This window comes from Lissotriton helveticus, chromosome 4_1, assembly GCF_964261635.1.
Source record: "Lissotriton helveticus chromosome 4_1, aLisHel1.1, whole genome shotgun sequence".
In the NCBI taxonomy this organism is placed as follows: Eukaryota; Metazoa; Chordata; class Amphibia; order Caudata; family Salamandridae; genus Lissotriton; species Lissotriton helveticus.
The window spans coordinates 540,356,956-540,375,968 of record NC_136063.1 but is presented as its reverse complement, the minus strand read 5'-3'; the positions used below and the strand labels follow the sequence as shown (position 1 = coordinate 540,375,968).

Sequence of the window (19,013 nt, the reverse complement as noted above, 5' to 3'; positions counted from 1 at the left end):
TAAAAAACAATAAAATTTAAAGAAAAAAACGAAAGTGAAAGCTAAAGAATAGGTTGGAAAACTTTATATAGTCTTTATAAACAAGCTCAACTTAAAATATAGAAACTGAAAAAATATATAAAGTTATAATTATTACTTTAATTTGTAATTTACGCACCACTGGAAAGAACTTACATTTATAATCTGCTCACCACCTTCAATTTACTGTATTGTATTGTGCAAGTTCTTCCAGCATCAATTGCCACACTACATTAACTTTAACACTTCCTTTCTTCATACACTGGTTATACTCTTGCATAATATATAACTTATAGCATATCAAATCATAGCGGTCATAATACGTCATGACATTTGAAATTACAAAATTTCTCTCAACATAGTGCATGATAGAGTGGCGAGTTATTGTTAATGTAGCTTGGCATTTGATGTGAGAAGGATGTTTATCTATCTATCTATCTATCTATCTATCTATCTATCTATCTATCTATCTATATATATATATATATATATTTTTTTTTTACTGAAAGAAGCATAGGTTTTACAGACGTTCTAGTTAGGAATTAGCATTTAAAAAACCGTAGAAATTCACTGAAAAAACCGTAGGTTTCAGGGGCGTTATAGTTAGCTGGACATTTCACTCGTACAAAACCATTGAATTTCCCCTGTTATAGTTAGTTCAGCTAACTATAACCCATGCACCCACAATGCACTGCTCCAAAATCTTGAAACAGCAGGGGAGAAGAGAGATTGGCCTGTAATTCTGTAGGTCAGTAGGGTCTGCCAGAGCTTTCTTAAGCAGGGGCTTAATACGAATGATTTTCCATTTGCGTGGGAATGTGGACGTTGCTAATGAGATATTACAAATGTCTGCAAGTGTATCCGCTAAAACCAGGGTTAGCTCAGTCATAACCGCTGGCGGTACCGGGTCTAGGGTGGAACCCGATTTCACCCGAGATAATAGAGCACCCACCTGCTCACCAGTAATGGTGGGGAAGAATTCCAAACTCTGGGAGCAGGGCTTTTCCTGGAGATGGGCTCTATCATCAACGTCCTCCTCAGGCCCGAAGGAGCAATATATTATGTCGATCTTGTTAGTGAAGTGGGTCGCTAAGCGATCACATAATTCTTGTATGGATGGCGGAAGTGGAGTATTTGCTCGAGAATTTCAAAAACTCCTTCAGGATGGCAAAGAGCTTCTGCGAGGAGTCCTCGGCGAATGCGGGCGCCTAAGTGTTCATGCATGTTGGTTAAGTGTTTCAATTTGGCACTGACCCCCGTTTTTTAAAGCTTATTTAGGTGTACTCATTTTCATTAACTAATGACTAGGTTGTGACGGCAGTATGTTTCCTGATGATAAAATATTTTTTTTTGCTTGTGGTCAAAACGACTGTTGGATTCTCTTATGAATGTTCACTCAATGATTTTGCACTAACAGAATAGCCAGATTATAACATTTGGATTTTCCAACTCCTATATCATCCTACCCACCACCAGCATTTGGATTTCCTCAAACTTGATGTTCTATTTACAATTACGATGTAGCAGTGATTTTCTTTCTTTTATGACTTTCATAACTTTGTTTCTTTTTGTCATATATCTCTCAGCATATTCGACAAAGCTTTCTCCCAGTCTTTCTATACATTGCATTATTTCTTAGGGGCTTGGAAAAAATTGTAAACATGAAACCAAGTTGTTAAATAAGAATATGCAATATGTGTAGAAAAATATGCCAAAGGATGAGAAGGCAAGTGATTGAACAAAAGCTGAAGAAACAAAAGACAACTTGTCATTAAATTGAGTTCTTCATGCAACATCTGATTGCAGCTTTTTCAACAAGCTACTAAAGGATTTGCTCTCTTTACAAACAAGGCAGATTTATTGTGCACTTTAGTTTAAATGCTTCCCACGCCAATTCCTCTTCTTTCGAATGCTAGAATAACAGAGAAATGTAATATTTCAGACTTGACAAATGTGAACAAACAAGATCTACTAGTTTCATACTTTCGGAGAATTCTACAATTCGAAAACGAGGTTTACTGCCAGTAGTAGACATAAAGTGGGTTGGGGTTTGACTCTGAGCCAAGTTCCATTAAACCTACGCCTTCGAACTGAAACCGTCTTTATGTCATAAACTTTTGTTGGAACAGTTCAAACGAATCTTATCTGTTCAACATGCTCGAATTACAATATGCGTGTGTGAAGAAAAACGACGCTAAAAACCAAAATTAAGGCCTAAATAATAATATTACGATAAAATCGTTCGGTAGCATTGTTTCATAAAATATCTTTTCTCTGCCACAGGCATTTATTCCCTGACTTGATTTTAAACTATCAGAAAGTCGAAAGAGCAGTAATAATGTGTTATTGTACTAAATGTTTAATATATACATTTGGAATAATTAGATATGTGGTTTTGTATGCAGTTTTGTACTTGTATTTTTAACAAGGACATTTTTATACTTCATTTGGTCTTAGCGAGTTTTCTTGTACAAATATCCACATACTAATACATTTGAGCTGGTATATCTTGAGGCTGCATGACACATATTTAATCCTTTTCTGCCCAGCCCTCCCTTGCAAAGAACAGGGGGGCCATATGTACGATGAAGTGACGGAGCCTGTCCTTAGCCCCCTGGGCTTAACGACACGCTCCGCCACTTCGGAAACGCAAGATTCCACCATATTTACAAGAATGTGGTTCGGCCTTGCGTTTCCCCCTGCAATGGCGCTAAGTTTCACAACTTAGCACCAACGCAGACACCCTTGCACCAGAGTGCAAGGGTTACTTTATGCAGGGGAGGATTGGTTATGTGTAGGAGGGTGTCCCTTCCTGCACATAAGCAATCCTAAAATGCCATTGTGTAACTTTCATGTGTGCTTCTTCATGCAGCACACATGTAAGCTACAAAATGGCATTTTTAAAAAGGTTTGTTTATGTACAGGAAGTGATACCTTCCTGTACATAAACAAGCCATGGCATTTTGATTTTTCCATGTGTGCCGCACAAGGCATCACACATGGAAAAGGAAAAAACTAGGAGAAATAATGCATTTCTCCTCCTTTTGCCGCCTTAAGACCAAGGTTTTCCTAGTATTAATTTTGGTGCTGCGTCCTATGTAAGCCACCCTTGTACATAGGGGGCAGCGGCAAATACAATGGGTGTTGCAGTGGAATGCCCACCACAACACCCACTGCATGCCCCTTTCACGCTAAACATAGCATGACAGGGTGTCTTATGTACAAAGCAGCGTTAAGCCATGTTAAGTGGCTTAACGCTGCCTTGTACATAAGGCAAGGCCCCTATCGCCACGGGAACGTCATAAAAAGTAACATTCCCGTGGCGATTGGCTCTTGTACATATGCCCCAGAGAGTCTCTAACTCACAATTAGTTCACTGCCAGCTTCCCCATTGCACGCAGCACCGGATATCCGTACTGCTTTCTTTCAGTACATGTCAGATCATGTGAGTCCCACACTGACATCACATTTTCAGTGCTCAACTGTTACGTCTTAAAGGCATTTACTTGTCCCTTGAACTCATGTCCAGTGCGTTATTTGTAAAAAATATATCGAAAAGTTTGGTACATTTTGCTAGGTCCAACAGCATCTCCTTTGCAATAGGTACCGTGGTCCCACACTTTTTACAGCCATTCTCATTGGCCATGGACTATACAGTTCCAACAAAGCATCTCAAAAAGTTCTGAATCAGATGCTTAAGACCGGCTGTCATTACTAGTGACTTCTTGGCCATTGGCATGGCCCCTTGTGATGCAGTCAAGCGTCTCCCTAACTTAGTGGTGTAGTAAGGATTGTATGTCCCCTATACAAGCAGCAAGTCAAAGGCCTTCAAACTGTTAATAACCAGCCACCATCACGTGCTGCCACTCGCAATTCACACCTTGCACAGCACCCACCTCTCCCCCATGCCCAGTCGCAGATGTATGTGGAAAGTTATGTATTTAATCAACCCCTTTCCAATGCCATTCACTTATTCCATCTCTTTGCTTCTGCTGTCTATATGTCTTTCCGTATCTCCTGTCTACAGCGTTCTTTCTTCAGTGGTCAGCAAGATGCCTCATGGGCTTTTTCTGAATCCCAATGTAATTGCGTTTTGGGTGGAAAGACGAGTTTCCATCCAATTTAGGTTTACAATTTGTGCTGCAAAAATTGCAGATTTAGTCATTCTTCCCGTTCGGATTCTGCCAAGTACCATCTAGCAAAATGTGAACAGGGAAAACTTCTCAAGAGACGAAACTTTCAAAAATGAGTATGCAATGTACATATTTTGTACGCTATGTTCATTCCAAATGGAAAAACCTAGTAATTACTACATCCCAGAGTATTAAATATTACCAGGTGTGGTTTTACTGCTTCAATTTACAGGGAAACTCATAATTAGCCCCAATTGTGTTACTTCTCAGTTCTAGCATCTGCTCTAACTCGTGGGTCACTGGTTTCTACCAAAGCCAGCTGATCCTTTCATCCGACAAAGTTGAGTAAATTGAGTGTCATTAAATAAGCTAATAAGGGTACTTATTTATAGCACTAACAACTTTTGAAGAACTTAGCACTATATGAAACCAAGGAGGTGGTCTTATTCTGCTCCCCTTCTCTCTTTTTCTCAGGTTCTCTTTTGCCCTACTCTCCTTGTTACAGCCACTGTTTTCCTGTTGCTTCTGAACTTCTCCCACCTTTACACTACAATACGCCTTTGTATTGGATACTGCAACCATGTTCCACCTTAGTACTGACTGCATGTTCACGTTATGCCACATCCCAAGAGGGAATGTCGGTTGTGCTCCAGAAGAAAACACATTAACATACACCCTGGCATTCAGTAAAAGCTAGTGTCCTTGTGTGTCTATTGAGATATAGCAGACTGCTAGTCCCACATACTAATTATGCTTGGGATTAAATATATGTCATTAAAACACATGTAATAATGACCCATTTACCAGCTATACCAGTGGTACTGGAGGTGGCGAGATGGCATCACTGCATGCTAAAAAATATGAAAATGGGCAGTACATAAGAGTAGTTAACTTGTGGGGTAATGGAGAACAGACCTAATGCAGAATTATAATGTTATCATTGGAAAAAACTGGTGGCATGAAAGATCTCATGGCTGTGTGCATTGTACAGCTGCTTCTTCGAATTGGTAGGGTAGTGGGGAGCAAGGAGGGAGGGTGTAAAAAAATAACATCACATACCTGCCAGGTGGTTGGCTGGCTGGCCACTTCCGTCCTCTCTGTCCTCTTCCTAGCTTCTCTGCAAACAGGAAGCAGGAAGGACCCAGGCTCCCTAAGCCAATAACAACGCTGCAGTGCAGCATGGTGCTTGGTCTAAGTGCTGTGGCTCAGCCCTCAGACAGGAAATGTAAGCCTGGGCATGTTCTCTGCATAGGTTGTAATACAGTCTGGATGAAGCACGCATGACTGTTTGTCCCAAGACGGCCGACCAAACAGGCATGGGCACTTAGAGAGTGCCACCCCTCCTCCCCTTGAGCTTTGCTGCCCAGCCTAGCCCCACCCCGCAAAACAGCCTCAGCACGAAAAAATAAATTGATAATAACCTTGCATTATACTTTTATTTTTCCTTTTTTGCAGTGCTAAAAGGCAGTGGGGCAACACTCCTCCACCTTAGCGGAGGAGCCACCCCTGTGGTACAGGCTTTTACCAAGTACATGCATCTCACAGGTTTGTATCTCCAGAGGGCTCGATCAACCTTTCTTCCTACTGAAGTTGATAAGACATATGCGATTGAGATAGAAAATAATGACACCTTTTATTGCACCTGTTTTTCCCAGCTAGCTCCAAGGAAGTGTACTTGCATTTCCCCAGCCTGTACGCACCTATGCAGAAAGTTCTCTGCTCTGCTCCTAATCAGTGGATTCCATGTGAACAACCTTCAAAGCATACCTAGCACAAATTAGAAACACTAAGGCTAGATCATACTACTATTCCATGTGCACCCCAATAAATCATAAAGCAAAATAGGAGGTAACGGCAATATTTCTTTATGGGAAGATTTACATGACATGCAGTCTCACTTTCAATCAGCGAAGTTTGTTTTACATCGTACATACTTATCTATGCGAATTATAATACTTAATAATGCATAATGGGCAGAATTTCTGAATTAGTTTGTGGACATGTATTGGAAAATGAGGAGTCCTTTGTTCACATGACCGAGAGAGCAGTATATAATTGTATACCTTACCTTGAAATGCATGGGTCTAAAGGGGCGTTGGGGAGTTCCAATCCAATTGTGTGCAACAGCATTGTTAGTGCACCACACAGAGCAGTCTCTCTGTGTCTCACACTGTAGCTGTGATCTCTGTTTCACACATTTTAAAAACAGCCTACCTGTTATCTTCATGCTTGGCATGCTGCTAGATTTGCCTGCCACAGGCAACCACCTCCAGCAGACTCAAAAGTGTACCTAGGACTGTATTATAGATAGGGCACAACTTCCATGTTTGTGCCACGGTGCACTTTAAAGCAGGTGCACCAGGTGCAAACATGGAAAGTGCGCATAATTAGTAGGAATGTGCTGCCCTCGCGTTAGCCACGAACTGGTGCTGTCCCCAAGCCAGCGCATTGAAGAGAAATGCAGAGCAGCTGCTTAATAAATGCTGCTCCTTGTTTCTCTGTGTAGGCAGAATCCCGCCTGCACTTTAATAACGGATTGGAGATCCCCTTGTTGGCTGGTGCAGTGAGGGACTGTTTCCACCTGCATGGGTCTGGGCTGCATTTAGAAGGAGCACTGGAACGGTTAAAAGGGATTGGAGACCCCCTTGCTGGCGGGTGCAGTGAGTGACTGCACAGACCTACCAGGGGATGTCTTGGGGGGTCCATAGGACCCCTTTACCCCTCCGGAGAGCTGCTATCATGGGAGACACTGACATTCGCCACCTGCGAACTCTCCGCGCACCTCCTGACAGCTTTTTTGCTTCGGCGCCTGAGGTCTATAATACTGTGCCAGCACTGAGGCAAATGGATTCCCCCATTTGCATGGGGCCATGCCCTCGTGCAAAAGAGGGAACACCCTCTGGTGATAGTGCTAGTGCTATATGTTTGCCATCGCTATCTGTATTATGCAAAGGGCCGCACAAGCGTCTGTAATAATCCCGGGGCACACAGAGCAGGCACACATGCTCATTGTGCCCCCAGGACCCTTTTCATAATTTGTCTCACAAGACGCAAGCGAAGTCTCGATCTCCTCAGAAGTGTTATGTTATGTTAATTATATTTGAAATGCGCACGGTTACCCGGAGGTGCCCTGGCGCTAGTAGTACAACTCTACCGAGAACAGGGTGGTGCAGAGAGAAATGTAGCTGGAGGGAATTGTAAGTTGAAAAGCCGGATTTTGAGTTGTTTACTGAAAGCGGGGAGGTTAGTGGAGTTGCTCAAACTCCAAGGGAGGGCATTCCACTCTTTGGCCGCACCTGTAACAAAACCCTCCCCCCGCCCAAACAAGGCTTTCTTCGTGGGTGGTACGGTCACATATTTGGCTCTTAGTGAGTGGAGGGTTCTTTTGGGAGAGTACCATCGAAATGTGTGAGTCACAAAATCAGGACCCTGACCATGTAGTGCCTTAAAGACAATACAATGTGACTTAAATTGTACCCTTTACCCAATGGTCAGCCAATGTAGTCTTTTAATTTCTTTGGCTACCGATACGAATTTGGGGGTGCCTGTCACCAGCCTTGCTCCTGCATTTTTCAAGATCTGCAGTCTGTTCAGATGTCGCTTTAGGATGTCTAAATAGAATCCATTGCAATAGTCCAGTCGGGATAAGACAAGGGATGAGACAACTGTTCATAAGCTGTCTTCTGACAGGAAAGTGTATTGGTGATACTAAGGTTTACACACAAATTTAGGAGTCTACACCCTGATACTTAGGACTATAAATAGAACAGTCTCTACCTGTTTGGGATGGTACGGATCCTCAAGAAGATCGTCCAATTTCTCTCCCTACCCTCGCAGAAACAGGCAGTGGTGGCCCTTGTGTTGTCTAGATTAGACTACTTCAATGCCCTTTATGTAGGGATAAGTAAGGGGCTCCTACACCGACTTCAACTTGTGCAGAATACCGCTCCGAGGCTGGTAATGGGCCTCCCTAAATTCCACTCTGTTTCGGTTACCATCAGAAGTCGGCAATGGCTCCCTTTGGGGAGGAGAATTGTGTTTAAAGCCCTATGCCTGGTGCACAAGACCTTCTACAATATGGGGACAGAAGGCATTGAAAAACTGTTTCGGAGATATCTCCCCGGCAAGAAGCTTAAATCTGCCAACAAGAACCGGGTAACAGTTCCCAGGATTAGGAAATCTAGATGGGGGAGGCCTTTTCACTGACTGGAGCTAACCTGTGGAACTCCCTTCCTCCCTCAATTTCGACTCTGGAAATACACTTCTCGTTCTGTAAGGCCTTGAAGACCTGGCTCTTTACCTGTCCGAATATGTAAGCCATGTTAACTATGGACATCTCTGATCTTGATCCCTCTCCGCAGCGCCTTGATGCCCCTGGGCTAAGTTCACGCTTTACAAAGCTTATATTCATTCATTCCTTCATTCAGTGTGACTAACTCCCCCTGTGGGTTATGGTTGTGTTGGGTTACCCATGTCCTGATGAGGCCCAACTCAGTGGGCTGAACCGCGCCGACCAGAAGAAAAGGAGGAGTCCATTCATTTGAAATGTGTATTAGGAATTTGTTAACACACACTATACAAGTTATTGAACATTAGGGGAGTTTCCCTCTGCTTTCGTGGTGTGTGAAAAGGATTACCTTCCCCCGGGATAGCTTATATAGATGTTTCTTTTTGAAGCTGGGTCTAAATGGATGGGTACGAAAAAGTTTAGAAATGTTTGGTTAGACTGTTCTGTTTTGTATGTATATTGTTTTTTTATGTACCATAATAGATTTATATAGAGAATCTTTTTTGTAGATATCTATATCAAAAAATGAATTAATGATATGTGAAAGATTCAAGGATGACCTCATGAGTAAGTACATTGTTTACATGTATGTATGTATGTAGAATTGGGGACTGGGTTGCTGTGCAGGGGACTAATTTATTTGTTCCTGGTGCTGAAATAACTTGTGTATATTTATCCCCAGACATCACCCCTTTTTGTGTATAGGTCAACACTGGCAAGGTAGAAGTAGTTACCAGAACACCTCACAGTGAGGCTCCAAATGGTGGCCGGCCGAACTTAAACCCCCACCCAGTAACCACGATATGTACCTCCGAATATTGCAAACTGAGCATGACCACACAAGTCAACACAGTCACTGTATCCTGCTTCCACACCCTGAAGATGCTGAAGAAAATCTTGTAATGAATCGCAAGCAACACTAGAAAAACTGTAAATCCCACCCTACTCACCAGCAAGTTAGACTATGGGAACATCCTCTATGCAAGGATCACCAAGCAACTCACTAGAAGACTACAAACCATCCAGAGCGCTGTAGCAAGACTCATCCTCAAACTCCAGCGCAGAACTCTCCTCACACCATACCTCAGGGAGCTCTACTGGCTCCTGATACTCAAATATGCTGATTTCAAATTCCTTACAAGCACATTCAAGGCATTACACAACTTAGGCCTCACATACCAGAACTGTTTTATCTCCTTCCACCAACTGCCCAGACATCACCGCTTTGCAGGCCCCCTACTCGCATACATTCCATGCGTACATAAAACCAGAATGAGTGTTCTCTTACATCTCTTCTAAAGAACTTGATCTCTGTCTTTATGATGGAAAATTGTAGCAATCAGGGCCTACAGCAGGGCTCCAGTAGGGGTTTGTGAGCCCAGGGTTCTGTGGGCCCTCTCCAGGGCAAATAAGGTGGACAGTCCCTTAGGACAAAGTTCTGTCTGAATCCAGTTCTCCAGGAAGGACTAAGCATCTCATACCACAGTCCTTTCAGGGAACTCCAGAAATACAGGTTATTGCGGCAGGAACAGTTTTCTGCATCTACCGCCCTGTCCTCCGGAGGCTTCTATGCCTCACCATTTAGCCATACTACCTGAGCCTTCGGTGCTTTTACTTCCGTTTGTAAGGTCACAACTGCGCTCTCCACCATCTGGACTGTGTCCCCCACCTTGCAGAGAACAGTACAGAGGAGGATCACCGCAATGGAGACAATCTTTATCTTATCCTCAGCTGTTCCTGAGCCCTGAATTGCTACCTAGAGTTCAGCCCCCCTAGAGGGTTCCTCATTCTGTGCCTCTTGCTCTGGCACCCTTTTGGGGTCAGTTTGCCTTGTCGTCTGCGGGAAGGGGTTGTAGGCAGTATACTGGGTGATGACGATGCTCTGTGTTGGCGTGGGCGCTTTGTCATTTCCCACCTCAGCTCAGTAGAGTCTTACCACCGTCTGCCCCCCTGCCAAGTTAACCAGGGAGCCCTGAGGGCAATTTTACTCATTCACTGGTTCCGAGGAAGCAGAGGGAGGCAGCAGGAGGAAGGTAAGTCACCAATAGTTCCTGCTGGTCAGTCGTGCTCCACACAGCCCCACCTAGTGTGTGGTCCAGTGCAAGGTTTAGACTTTCCTCAGCTTCATACTGGCTCTTCTGTCCTGTAGTTGGGACATCCCATCATGGTCCAGGTTTGAGTCTCAGGATGAGGGTCACCTCAGACAGCCTCCACAGCATCTCTCAGTAGTCCCCAGTGTTACTTACACCAGCTTCATGTCCCCTTCCTCACAGCCTCCAGGCCAGTTGCTGCAGACAAAAAGGAGGGAGGGTCATGGCACAGGGGAGCACCACTTGGTGCACAGTCTTTGCAGCAGCCCCCCCAGCAATCTCTGGGGGCCAACCTCCCCCAGGGGCAGATGATGGAAAGTTGGAAGTGAGTTGTGGTGACAGGATCAGGTCAGGGGCCCCCAACCACATGTTTCAGGTCAGCGGGCACGACGGCTGTCACTGCCTTGCGAGCCGCCCCGGTGGTCAGTCAGGGCTGCTCCTTGCAGGTCAACTCAGGAATACTCCTGGGGGCAGGGTATAGAGGAGGCAGTTCACCACACCAGCTGCAGGAGGAGGAGGGGCCCTCAGTCACACATGCTGCATTCATAAGTGCAGATAGGCCCCTCTGTGGTTGCCACAGCTTCAGCCACAGCACGACATAAGGAAAGGCCGCTCCGATCAGGGCCCCCTCGATGGTCGCCAGCCACAGTTTCCTGGGTCCCCGCGGCATGAGGTCCCCACAGGATATGCTCCAATAGGTCAGGGGCGTCTGGAGGCCAGGTGTGGGCATAGTCTTCCACAGCACTTCTGCACTTGGGTCCAAAAGCTGTCTGGTGTACTCCTTCAGGCCACAAGGTAAATAAAATGGCCAGAGCCTCCTTGCTCCGCAGTCACCACAGCCGTTAGCTCACCCAGCCATTTCCTCAGGAGGATTGCAGAGATCCAAGCTGGGACTGCAGGCGCCATGCCCTCTGGAAGGAGATCAGATGTGTTTACCTTCAATAGTGTAAGGTGACACTCTGGATTCTGCAAAATGAAACTGGGGCCATCACAATGCTACGGTTTTAGCTCCGGTTGGTCATCCTGCCAGACCACAATGATGTGCCTTTTTAAGTGTTACCTCTCTATACAGGTACACACTAGACCCTTACCATCTAGTGGTTGTGCTAATCATTTTAGGAGAAAATACTCAGTGGATTGTCAATTGGCATGTCATTGGTTTCTTCCTGAGCCCTTCTTTCTCTTTGCCATGTAGTCCTTGGTTTTCTGATGTGGCCCATTTTGTGACTGCACTACTCCATTTGGCCAGCTAGGGAAAGGGGATACGAGTGACATGCACTTCATCCTTATGGTCCTTTTAACAGTGTTATATCCAAACATTTGGAATCTTCACTGCCCTAGGTAGGACACTGAAAAAGCCCTAGTTTAAAACGATTGCCTCTGCAAAGACCTGTATGCCCTACCAATTTTGTTAGCACTCTAGTAATTGTTCTCCAATACCCTTTTATCACTGAACAATGCCATCACACTAGCAACTATTTTTCAATACCTCCCTATTATTGGGCAATGCCATAGCATGTCCAAATAGCCCACTAGGCTGGTCCCGCTGTAGGGGAAATCCAAAGATGCCGAAGGGTATATCCCACTAACTGTCCATGGTGTCAAATAAGATGTACGCAGGAGTTAAAATGCATATATTTAAATCTAGCAGTTTGGGCCACTTTTTGGGGATCAGCTAATGATTGATTGATTCCACTAATTCTCATTGAATCCCTTATCCACATCTGCTTCCCAATTGTTCCTCAGTCCTGTGAGTTACATTTGTGTGATCCCAACTAAAGCCCTATACAGAGCCCTATACGGCCATAATATGAGCCTCCTGCTATCCCCATAGTGTGCAATAGGTGTACCAGTTCATGATTTTGTAGTTCCACATCTGATATCCCATATTAGATGGATTGACGAAAGAAGTGCCTTGTGTGCCAATAATTGTTCTCTAGGAAGTCCAGAACACTCAATTAGTTGCTCAAACTCTCTCTGAACAGCTCTCCCAATGTTGTAATCCCTGCAGTATCCCAATATGTCAGTTTCCTAGACATATAAAAACCTCATTCTTTAGGAAGGCCCATAATGGAATTTTTGAAGCGCGTTGTTTACTATGTTGGATCCTGCCTAGCAACCTCTTCTAACATCCCAGGGCTATCCTCACCAATCTGGAGAGGCTTTAGCTGCACCCGGCCATAAGGAAGGAATAATTTGCAAAACAGCTCTCAACAATTTTGAGTCAGTATAGCACCTGTTCCTGTAAATTGCTGACGATTGCAAGAGTGGAGAGAAGCAATATATTTCAGAATCTTGTGCTCCAAGCCCTCCCTGCATGGTCGGGTTTTACGTATACTCTCATCTACCATCACACAAGATTAGGGCTTTCAAGAGCCCATCTACATCTCTGAAGATCTTCTTTAGTAATATTGATAGAAGTTAACAAAATAGTAGAGGAGAGAAGGTAGCTCTACCATGTTGGCTAATGCAGTTCCTTTTGTCATTCTCAGTGGCAGTGTCTTCCAGAAAGAGCACTGAGATCTCAGTGCTGCTATATTGACCTCTATATTCCCATCTAAGAAATCCACTTCTAAGTGGGCCCCATTCCTTCCTAATTATCAAAAACAGATAAATATTTTTACAATAACCTAGATATATACTGCCCTGATTAACATAAACATGTGTTGACCCAGTAGTCTGGTCAGGGCACTTCTTCAGATTATTTGAAGAATTTCGCAATTAGATTCTGGTCAGCCCCCACATATCTATTAAAAGAAATAATTTTGTCCTTGTAAAGCAAAAACACATGTTTCCCTCCTTCAGCAGGATTCTTCAATGTTGACTGTTTACTGTTAACCTGGCAGGAAAGCGCTCCATTGCTAAGGCAAACAGCGGGGGGGGAGTGTGCAGCCTTTCTGCAACTTCCTGTTAAGCTGATGTGAAGCTGAAAAAACTCTGGCTGTACGAACCCGTGCCATTGGTCTGGTGTATATAATACAATCCACCTAATCATGCCACTGATTATGCGGAAGTATTAAAAGTGCTTGGAGCAGATCCTGCCAGTTTAGGGTGTCCAAGCCTTTTTCCAGATGAAGGGCCAGAAACGCTGAATGTGGCCGCATGGAAGGTGCATCCTTGAGTACCTCCAAAAGCCTCATAATAATCAAATAAGTACCGTGCCCTGGGACACAGCTGTTCTTGTTTATATGAACCATTTCAAGATGTTGCAGTAGAAGTATTTTATCAGAAAAAAGGGGGGGGGGGGAAGAAAAACTGGGTTCACCCTCCTCAATAGTATGTACTCAACAATAGAAAACCCCATCACGGTAAGATCTTGAAAAATAGGAAATTCTCCACCGCGATGGAAACGTTTTCTTAGAAAACCCTCACCCACCAGGGTTGCCCCTTGTTTGCATGCTTCATCATTGGGGTTCATCCCGATCCGCTGCGGATCGAGGCCTGCTACTACCAAGCAAAAATGCAGGAACACTTAGAAATAACGTCTGTGATAAAGACAGTGTATTTGAGGGGAGTGGAAAGTAAGTACTATCAAGTTAAAAATACCTGACGAGTAGGACCCCTACTTTATTCCTGCCCTTAGCCGGCATGGTTAAAATCAGGGGGTTCTACTGAAAGAAATAGTTTACAATGAGTTTATCTCTTCAGATTGGTCAACATGTTTCGAACATTTCTCCTATTGGCTTTTTGTAAGGGCCTACAGGAAACTAGTTCCTCTTGGTGCCACTCCTTAATGTCTCTAAATAGGAACACAATAATTAGCATGCCATGAGAAATCACATAACATACATACAATGTATATTAATGTAAGCTGTAACGTCATTCCGCATCTGTTGCAACATGTCAGCCATAGGCTGATATACCTTGATTCTCCTGTAAAAGTAATGATGCAAACAACCTACTGTGAAAGTGCTTTAGAAACATGTAGATTAAGTGAGCACACTGTGTGTAAAAATGCATGCTAAACCCACTGCCTATAGTTTCCTACAGTGACTAAAAAACATCTTGACTCATATGGTGGCAGTACATCACAAGACAAAACAAACACTTATACGAAATTACATACATTAAAGATGCCATACTAGTGCGTCATGGTCTTGCAGAGGAGGAGGGGGCATGTAGTCATACCCTACAAGAAGAAGAAAATCATTGTCTTCAGCTTTAAATTAGTTTAGAGGAAAAAGTCCAATACCATAGAGGAAAAGGGTGCCTCCCGTGTGATGGGTAGTTTTGCTACCTCTTTATGTGGCAAAATAACTTTATAATGCCCCTGCCCTGCTCACTTACTTCATCAAGTCCATCCTCAGCCTTTTTGTCTAATTCGATCCCCGGAGACCGCATTTTACCTGTGTGTGTCCCTGGTGGATTTTTCAAAAAGACTCGTAACGGGTGACTCTCTAAATAAAATACTAAACCTCTCAGTGTCTATAAAATGGCCGCCGTCGCAGACACAACTGGGGCCATTAGTGTATATTTTGTCGATATATTCAAAGACAGAAAACTGTTATCTCATAAAGATTTTATGAGTAAGTTGTGATGAACGAAGAATTGTCATCAAATACAAGGTGTAGATACTGAGAAAAGATTGGTTTATTCATCGTTGCAGAGTTATTTTTTTTGTTTCATTATATTTATTCGAAAAAAAATTGTCCTAGACAAAAGCTAAATGTTTTCCTTTAATTTCTTATTTTTGTAGTTAACCAGCATTGGTTGCGACAAAACTCCACATTGAGATGGCTTCTGAGTGGTGGTTATCTCATGCGTTCAGTGACTTAGGGTGGTTATGTTTCTGGTCCATCTGCCCCATAGTAGCCTCAGTGTGGTGGACCCTCAAAGGAGATGGTTGTTGTGGTGTTAGAATACAGTGAAAAACACACCCACATTGCTAAGAAACTGACCCCACGGGATGTAGTCGTTGAGGCCCACAGTGTCAGTTTTGAGATTAAAAAGCCAAATCTGCTGTTTTCCAAAAAGCCTCCTTTCTGAATTTTCTGTATTCTTTTTATATATTCTAGGACTAACCATTTTAAATCACAAGGTGTGTGGTTAAATTCCAAATAGTGGAATGACATCTTGGTTGTTGTACGTTGACATCTAACGTTGCTGCAATGTTCACATATTCTGGTTCTGATTTTACGAGTGGTCATACCTACATAGTGCAAATTGCAAAGGCAGGTTATTAGGTAGACTACTCTTAGTGTATTGTAATTTGTTGGGTTGCATATTTGCAATGTCATTCCATTGTTAAAAACCACTGTTGTTGTGACCTTGGTGAGGTGGCAGACACTGCAGTTCCCCCGTGGGTAGTGGCCCTTTGGGGTTGTCCCAGTGTTAGTTTGCATCCCTGATCTCATGTCCGTTGTACATTGGCGGGTGTGCACTAACATGTCCCTCAGATCTTTTCATCTTCTGTGGGAGAACATGGGCTCGGTTATAGCTAGATTGCAACTGTTCAGAATATGCCAGTGTTTTTGGATGACTTTGGAGACTCTTCAGAAACTATGCTGTATGTTTTGATACAGATCTGTCTTTTTCTTCTTGGTCACTTTGTGTGAAACGTGGTTCAAGAAGAGCATCTCTATGGTTATTCAAGGTGCATTTTTTTGCTTGAGACACCATTCAGCTGGGATATTTCCTAGCTATCAGTTAATTGGTCAGTTGGTCAGCCTGTTTCTTAAAATCGCCAGTCCAGTGCAGTTTCTCTTGATCCTTAGAAACGCTCCAAAAGTTAGGTTTTCTTTAAGATGTCTGGGGTGGAAACTGTTACACGAAAATCAACAGTTTTTTGCAGTTGGTTTTTCATGAGTATTAGTCTTCAAAAAACCATGTTCAGCAATGATATTTAGATCCAAAAAGACTACTTCCTTTCTACTCATGGTATGAGCGAATCTCAGAAAAGTGTTGCTTGCATTGAGCCAGGATAGAAACTCCTAAGCTCTTGACTCGTTGCCTTCCCAGATCACTAGAATGTTATCAATGTATCTTTTCCATGTTTTTATGTGCTGGAGGAAGGTGTTAATCTGTTTGAGAATTCTGTGTGTCTCAAGGTGATGTACGTACAAGCCCGCCATACTAGGCGCAAAAGTGCTTCCCATGCTGGTCCAATATTGTTGGAGGAATAGCATGTCTTCGATACTGAAAACGTTTTCAGTAAGAGCCCACTTACCACATTCCAGTACTAGGTGTCTTGGTGTGTGATAACAGCATTCTGTTTCAAAAAATACCTCTTTGATAATATCAAGAGTTTCCTGATGAGGTAAACTAGTATAGAGGCTTTCAATATCAAGACCCATCATAATGTTGGTGCTGGGATTGAAAGGAAACACCAGTAGGAGGCATAGGACTGCTTTTGTGTTCTTTAGAAAAGTGTCAATGCTCTGGATGAGAGGTCAGAGGAAAGCTTCCAGGAATTTGATAGGGGTTCAAAAGTTGAGCCAATCCATGATACAATGGGTCATCCTGGAGGGTTTGTCAATGATTTGTGGATCCTAGGGATGGTATAGGAATAGGGAGTAATAGGTTTGGTGTTGATAAGGAACTCTCCCTCTTTTCGAGTGATCCAGTCGTCGTCTTCCCCTATCATGCTCATTATTAGTATCTCAGGCGTTCCGTTGGATCTGCTGTGAGACGTTTGTAGTTTCTTTCATCACTCAGGAGTCTGAGGCATTCTTGAGGGTAGGCGTCGCTTGATGGTAGTACTATTATGCCCCCTTTATCCGTAGGTTTTATGACAATGCCGTTTTCTTTGGACAGTTCGTGGATGGTTGCTTGTTCTTCCTTCGTAGTGTTGTGGAAGACCTTTATAGTTCTGGGGTTCATCTCGCCAATGTCTTTCAAAACTGCCTTCTCGAAGGCAAGGATTTACAATGGTAGTGCGGAGCTCGGTGGGGTGAAGGAAAATTTAGGTCTTAAGCCTGTGTCCCCTTAGTTTTCATCCTGTGGAGGTCTGTTTGGGGAAAAACCTTCAACCTAACTTTACGGATGAATTCGTTGATCTCTCAACTCAGTTTAAATTGATCTAAACTCGCTGTTGGCACGTACCCCAGACCTTTTTCCAAAATGCCGAATTGTGTTTTTGACATGGTTTTGTTAGTTAAGTTCACCACTAAACTGGGCGGTTGCTCGTGCCTGGATGATTGATTGAGTCCATGCTCCTGGTGGTCATCCTGGGTTGTTTCAAAGGGTCAGTCCACTGTACCTTCTGTCCCTCCTTCGTTCGTTCCCTCTGTGGTCCTCGTCCTCACCTTAAAAAAGGCATATGTGGTCTGCAATAACCTAGTTGTTGTGTCTGTGCCAATGTCTAGTACTCATGTTGATGTTGTTGGAAAGGGGGGAGAACTGTTGTAGAATGGTACAGGTAATGATGTTGGGCCATTATATGTTAGCCTTCCTCTCCCTTGCTCAAATGCATGTCCATTTTCTCCCACAGAAGAGGAAACAGTCTGAGGGACATGCTAGTGTACATCCGCCCACGTACAATGGACGTCAGCCCAGGGACACAAATTAACACTGGGACAACACCAATGGGCAACTACCCGTGCGGGAACTGCAGTGTCTGCCATATCACCAAGGTCACATAAACCATGGTTTTCAACAATGGAATGACATGGCAACTACGCAACCTAACGAATTGCAATACACCTTGCGTAGTCTACCTAATAACCTGTCCTTGCAATTTGCACTATGTAGGTATGACCAATCATAAAATCAGAACCAGAATATGTGAACATCGCAGCAACATTAGATGTAAACTTATAACAACTAAGATGTCATTCCACTATTTGGAATTTAACCACACACCTCGTGATTTAAAAGGGTTAGTCCTAGAATATATAAAAAAATACAGAAAATTCAGAAAGGAGACTTTTCAGCAGAGATGGGGTTTTATAGTTAAAACTGACACCCAGTGCCCAACGACTACATCCCGTGGGGTCAGTTTCTCTGCGATGTGGGTGTGTTTTTCACTGTATTCTTACACCACAACAACCATCTCCTTCGAGGGTCCACCAAACTGAGGCTACTATGGGGCAGATGGACCAGAAACATAACTACCCTAAGTCATTGAACACACATGAGATAACCACCACTCAGAAGCCATCTGTAGTTGAAGTTTTATCGCTACCAATGCTTGTTAACTGCAAGAATATGAAACAAAAGGGTAAAATGTCCCTTTTGTCTACGACACATTTGATCAAATAAATATAATAAAATAATACGAATAACTCTGCTATCATGAATATGCCAATCTTTTCTCAGTATCTGCACCTTGGATTTGAAGAAAATTCTTTGTTCATCATAACTTCCTCATAAAATCTTTGAGATAACAGTTTTACACCAATGGCCCTGGTTGTGTTCCCGCAACGTTCAGTCATTTTATAGACACTGATCGCTGTAGTTTTAATTTTGAGAGACACGAGTGTGGAAGTCACCCGCTACACGTCTGTTGGAAAAAGCCTTCCCGGGACACACACGGGTAAGAAGCGG

At 43.4% G+C, this 19,013-nt stretch overlaps 1 protein-coding gene across 3 annotated transcripts in view; it reads left to right on the top strand.

The window, feature by feature from the left end:
- HNF4G (hepatocyte nuclear factor 4 gamma) overlaps nt 1-19,013 on the top strand; it is a 543,810-nt gene that overhangs the window by 74,046 nt on the left and 450,751 nt on the right. The gene's annotated exons all lie outside the window — the stretch shown is intronic.